This window comes from Pteropus vampyrus, unplaced genomic scaffold, assembly GCF_000151845.1.
Source record: "Pteropus vampyrus isolate Shadow unplaced genomic scaffold, Pvam_2.0 Scaffold336, whole genome shotgun sequence".
Classification (NCBI taxonomy): domain Eukaryota; kingdom Metazoa; phylum Chordata; class Mammalia; order Chiroptera; family Pteropodidae; genus Pteropus; species Pteropus vampyrus.
In genome coordinates this window covers 129849-136116 of record NW_011889117.1, presented here as the reverse complement: position 1 = coordinate 136116, position 6268 = coordinate 129849, and the positions used below count along the sequence as shown (strand labels likewise).

The following is a 6268-nucleotide window of genomic DNA, read 5'->3' as shown; positions in this document are numbered from 1 at the left end:
CCTCGTTCTCCGGTTTTACGCTGAGCACCCCAACTTTGGCAGGAAAAGGAGGAGATACCACTATTTACGTGAAAACGGCCTGTGGGTTTCAATTGTCTGCAAGTTCAGAGTGAGCCATTGAGTGACCTGACTGCTAAAAGAGCCCAGGAGGACAGCAAAAGCTTCCAGGATCAGAGGGACAGCTGGGATCTCCACCGGAAAGAAGTGAGGGCGCTGTTCTGGAACCCTCCCAACTCCACGCTGGCTCTGGACAGCAGGGGGTCCATTCCCTGGGTGAGCACAGGGTGGGGCCGCAGCAGGTACTGGCCAAAGGCAGGGGTGGATTCCTCCTGGACCACAGTAACCACGAAGGGTGAATGCTGGGTTCTGTCCTTCTCCAAACACTGGTCCTGAATGGCCTCGGATGGCTTTTCTAAGACGGAAGCCAGCACTCCTGAGCCACCACCTCTCAGGTTAGGAGAAACGTGGAAGGTTGGGGTTGGGAGAGCAGGTGGACCAGGCGCTCCAGTCCCACATGGGGAAGCCGAGAACCCGCCCGAGGCCCATAGTGAGAGGGCGACAAAGGCCAGCTCTCCTCTAAGCCTCTTGCTACACTCGGAAGCAACAAAAGAAATGCAAGGAACACAGAAGATGGCTTCTGTCATACAGTAGATCACGAATGTTCCGATCTCAGCCCTCAAGAGGATCGTCGCCCAGTGTCCCCAGCCAGGAAATGTACAGCTGGCAATTGATCTTTCCGGTGGCTCTGGCCTCTGAGAGGACAATGTCCCCTTGCTGGTTCTTCCTTGGGCAGAGATGGCTATTGAATCCCTTGCCAGATGCCTTTGGCCTCCAGTGCCCTGGCCAGCGTCCCTAAGCTATGGCCAGGGCTGGGCTGGCCAGCGGGTCCTGTGGCCGCCTAGCTCTGTGTGGAGGGGGAGATGAACTTGGGCAAGGGCAGCCCCCTACTCTGCTCTTTTGTTTTATGTGTAATTATAAAACCAATTCACATTCATTGTAAAATCTGGAAACTACAGAAAGGTAGAAAGGAAAAAATGAAAATCATCTGTCATCCCACTGCCCGGAGGTAATTGTAGTTGCTATTTTGTTGTATTTCTCTTCAGTCTTATTTTTCTATAAGGATCATACATATGTATATATGTACGTTTTTAATTGTAATCATACTCTATAGCTGACTTATCCCTCCAAATTACATTATATTGTGAATACTTTCTCACAGCATTAAAATCTTCTTTAAAGTTATTTAATGGTTATATCATATTCTATTAATTATTTAGCCATTCTCTCTCTATTTTTTTCATTCTCCTATTTTGACTCTCTCTCTCTCTCCCTTTTTTTTTTTTTACCAAGGGAATTTGGCAGTTTTAAAAATTTCAGTTAACAATGTAAGTCCAGCTTTTTGGCTGCAGAGATGGAGCGGTTCTGGAGTCCCCTGTCTGCCATCTACACGGAGAGGGACCCCTCAGTTTGACGTCTAGGATAATGGCAAAGGTTGGGCATTTGGAAAAACTGAAAAACAAAACAAAACAAAACAAAACAAAACCCCACCACCACTGGGGAGGCTTAGGAAAGGAATTTCTCTTTGTACTCGCAGCTCATGCCGGGCCCATTGGAGCGCTGTCTAGTGTCACCAGCATGATGTGCCCGTCCTCCTGGGTGACATTCTGGGGCGTGAGCTGGTGGAAAGGATCAGGCAAGTTCCCAGTTCACATTTTGCCTTAGCCATGAGTATGATCTTGGGCAAATCCTTTCACTGCTGTTTCCTAGGCTATGAAACGGCCCTTACATAATGCCATACATAATGCCGCTTCTGAGCCAGTACCGCAAGGGAGCAAAGGTGTGGTGGGGTCTGGGCGTGAGAGCCGTGCGGCCCCTCCCAGCTCAGAGATCCTCCGATGTGTCGCCAGCCTCAGGGTTATCCCCTGAATGGCTGGCCCTCTGGTGGCCTCCCAGTTGTCCAGACTGGACGACCCCAGAGCCTCCCCAGGGCCCTGATTTAGTCCGTAGGGAAGGCGCTAACCGGGTTTCCTACTCGTCTGGCTCCCTGCTCAGCAGCCCGGAACCAGGCCCGAGTATGGCTCATGGAGGACCCCGAGGTCTGCTGCATCCCCAACCTTTTCAGAGAAATTCCCCGTCGTATTCAGGGCTCAGGTCATGCAAGCAGAGTCTCTGGAGGTCCAGGGCTAGACACAATTGGAATATATGCTTCAGGAGGGCAAGAGTCTTGTGCTTCTCATTTATTTGGCAGCCTCACTGCCCAGTACTGGGCCTGGCCCACAGAAAACTCTCAGTAACTACTAGCAGACCCAGGCAAGTGGTAGCCGCTGCTTGCCTCAGTTTCCCTTTCCATTCTGCCCTGCTAGGCTGTGAGCTCCATGAGAACAGAGATGAGCCTGGTTTACTTGAGTCTTCGATGCCCAGCAAAGAGACTGGCATGTGGAGAGGGTCCACGAATGTGTAAAGAGAGAACAGATGGATTGAGGAGTTGAGTCATGTCCCAGGAGAGTCAGAGCTCACAATGCAGGTCCTCCCTTCTCCACAGCCCCTCTCCACAGTGGGTCTCTCTTCTCTCCCTTCGAAAGGTTTTGGATGGTCTCTTCCTCTGTCCCTCCTTGGGTGAAACTGGTTGCCAGGGACCTCTGAGCCTTCCTAGCTGTTTGATTTTGAACAAGTTACTTGACCTCTCTGAGTCTCCACTGTCTCTTCTGTAAAATGGGGCTGATATAACATATTCAAAGGGTTTTGTGAGGGTTGGTGCAAGATTGCCTAGCATGGTCATTGTCTGGCACGTGGTGGGCACTCATGTAGAAACAGCCCTGCTTGTTGGCAGTGACCTGGCCCTCTGTCCGTGGCATGAACTCTCTGATGAGCTGTCTGACCAGTTGACTGATGGAAGGGCATGGGATAATCTTGGGCTGGGAGAGGAGGCAGTGGAGGGTTATGGATCCCCTGAGATCCTGGCAGCTGTCCCTGGCACCTTGCCCTGGGCTTTGTCATTCAATGTCCTTTTTCCTGCTGGGAAGGCACAAACTGTAGCCAGGGGCCCGGCTCCTCTGGAGAGCTGCTCTCCTGTCTGTCTTCCCTACAACTGGACAAGGAGCAGGCTGTACTGCCTCCGAGAGCTGTCACAAAAGGCAAGGCCAGCAGCTGCGTAACGGAGGCTCCCAGCCCTCTCAGCCTGTCACTTAATTTTCTGGGCCTTTAGACTTTAACATGGAGGAAATACAGTTGGACTGAAGATTTACAGGTTTGATGAGAGAAGCAAATGAGATGGTGTATATGACAGCACTTTGGCCCCTATCACACGTGCTCCCGAGGTTATAATACAGTAACTATATTAACATTACTAGGAGCCGGCCCACAGAGGTAAGGGACATGCCCACAGTCCCTTGCAGCTGGGAGAGGCTGCCTGGCACAGCTTCCGTGTCTTCATTTGCAAAACAAGGGCAGCCACCCTCCCTGGTTTCTGAGAGGAGTCACCGAGACCATGAACTGGAGGGGTCTGGCAAAGTCCAGCCTTGGAGATAGTGACTGTTTCAAGTGCTTCTGCTTTCAGGCCCTCATCTGCCTGTCTGTAATATGAAGATGACGATCCCACCCGTCTCTCAGGTCATCAGGAGGACTCAAGAAAATGAACCATGTCATCCACCTAGCATGAGTGCCTGGCACGTAGAAAGTGCTCATTCAGCTCATATTATCTTTTTTTTTGCTGGTAGTAGCTGAGCCAGCCAGGACGAGAACCTCCACCTGACCGCTGCCTAAGGTGTCTCCTCCTCGCTCACGAAAGAGACTTGTACTGGGAGCAGAGTGACCTCCATCAAGCTCACCAATCCAGAACTGCACTCCCAGCGTCTTTGGAGCACGAGGCCGTGGGTGAGAGGGCTCTGCAGCAGCTGCCATCGGGAAGCCTCGGTGGGGGCTGGGCCTTGGGATCTTGGCTGTGCACCAGGAGGCCAAGCAGGCGGTGAAGCTTGGTCTTCCGAACGTGGCCCTATACCCACCTCCCAGCTGTTCCAGCGTCATCACCATCTACCTTTCTGCTCACACAATCTCAGCCCTCCAGGGGAATCCCTGAAACACAGCAAATAGCTTTATCATGTTGTTTGTTTGTTTGTTTGTTTCCGGCTGTAAAAGTAATTCCTATTCACTGCAGAGAAAAATATGGGAAGATTCAGAAAAATATACGTTAAGAGCACCCCAAATCCAAATCTTCCATAGAGATATAGGTTGTCTTTATGAAAATGGAATCAATCCTATGATATTTGGTTTTAAAAATTGGATTGAGTATAATTTATTTTTAAAACTTTTTGATTATAAAATATGACATATACAGAAAGGCCACATAAATTGATTGTTCCACTTGATGTATAAGGCAAACATCCTTGGAACCTCCGACCAAGTGGAGAACTCTGACTGTCACCCCAGAAGCCTTCAGCTTGCCCCATTTCCCTACTTCCCCCCAAAATGTTACCATTATCCTGGATTTTAAGATAATCACTTTCTCTCTTGTTATCAACCAATTGTGCATCCCAAGATGCTATAATTTTGTCTTCTTTTTTTAAAAAAATCTTTTAAGTCCCTTTTAATTTACAACTTAATTTAAAACGTTTTTTAAAACTTGGCAGTATATCTCGGACCTCGTTTATGTTAGTAAATGTGGCTCATTTTTAATCATTTTAATGACTTAATTGTTTCATCCCTGGGTTGAAGAAAACTGACCTATTCCCCTACTAATGGACACTTAGGTTAGTCTCACACTTTTGCCGTTACAAATAATACTGTGATGGAAATCTTTACACATATGTCCTTGTGCACATGACTGGTTTCTAGATTAATATCTAGAAGTGGAGTCATGGGTCCAAAGAATAGGCTCTTTAAAAAAAAAAAAAAAAGTTACAGGTGGTGCGTGCTGTTGAGTCTTACTCGCCATGTATTCTCACAAGACTTTTAGGATCGAGCAGTTCCTGGCCAAGAAATAAAAGCAGAATCAGCCCATTCTCCAATGGATTCAGATGAAAACTGGTAATAAAATCAGGTACAACTCCAAGAGGAGACACTGGGGAAGAACGAAGCTGGGTTTGTAAGAAATCACGCATGAGATGGCACACATATTTCTGCTGTGTCCACGTTGCTTGGATCTTACCAAAGAACTGAGAAGATCTCTACTATCTGGACAGTTTGGCGTGTTTTATTGAGAAATTATTGGATAAAGGATTTTCTTCTTTGTGTAATATGCTTCTGCACTAGTAGGTTGGTTCAGTAATAAATATGCGAAGCTTTTTTTTTTTAAAGTAACAACTTTATTGAGATATGATTTGCCATGCAATTTACCCATTTAAAGCATACAATTTAATGGTTTTTAGTATATTCAAAGTTGTGCAACCATCACCACTATAAATTTTAGAACATTTTTATCATCCCGTAAAGAATCTCATACCCATTTCCCCCCATTTTCCTCCCGCAGCCGTAAGCAACCACTGCTATAAAAGACAATCTGTTTTCTGTCCCTATAGATTTGCCTATTCTGGACATTTCATGTAAGTGAGATCATACAGTATGTGGCCTTTTGTGACTGACTTCTTGCATTTTGCATACTATTTTCAAGGGTTATTCATGTCATAGCATGTATCAGTAGTTAATTCCTTTTCATTGCTGAATAATATTCCATTGTATGGTTGTACTACATTTTATTTATCCATTCATCAGTTGATGGACATCTGGGTTGTTTCTACTTTTTGGCCATTATATGTATGTTTTTATTTCTCTTTGATATATACTTCTTAGGTGTGGAATTAATTACTTATATGGTAATTCTCTTTAACCTTTTGAGGAACTGCCAGACTGTTATTTAAAGCAGCCATACCATTTTACATTCCTACCAGTAGTATGTGAGGGTTCTGCTTTCTCCACATCCTTGTCAATACTTGTTATTATCTGTCTTTCTCATTATAGCCATTTAGTGGGTACAAAGTAGTATCTTGTAGTTATGATTTGCATTTCTCTGATGGTTAATTATTTTCAGCATCTTTTTATGAGTCTATGGGCCATTTGTATACCTTCATACATATATATATGTGTGTGTGTGTATATATATGTATATATATTTATGTCTATTCAGATCATTTGCCCTTTTTGCAATTAGGTTGTCTTTTATCATTGAGTTGTAAGAGTTCTTTATATACTCTGGTTAAAATTCCTTATTAGATATATGATTTGCAAATATTTTCTCCCATCCTATGGAGTATCTGTTTACTTTCTTAATGATGTC

At 45.6% G+C, this 6268-nt stretch overlaps 1 pseudogene; it reads left to right on the top strand.

Moving 5' to 3' along the window:
- Positions 1–4905: 4905 nt before the first annotated feature.
- LOC105304269 lies at positions 4906–5281 on the top strand (annotated as a pseudogene).
- The last annotated feature ends 987 nt before the right edge of the window (positions 5282–6268 follow it).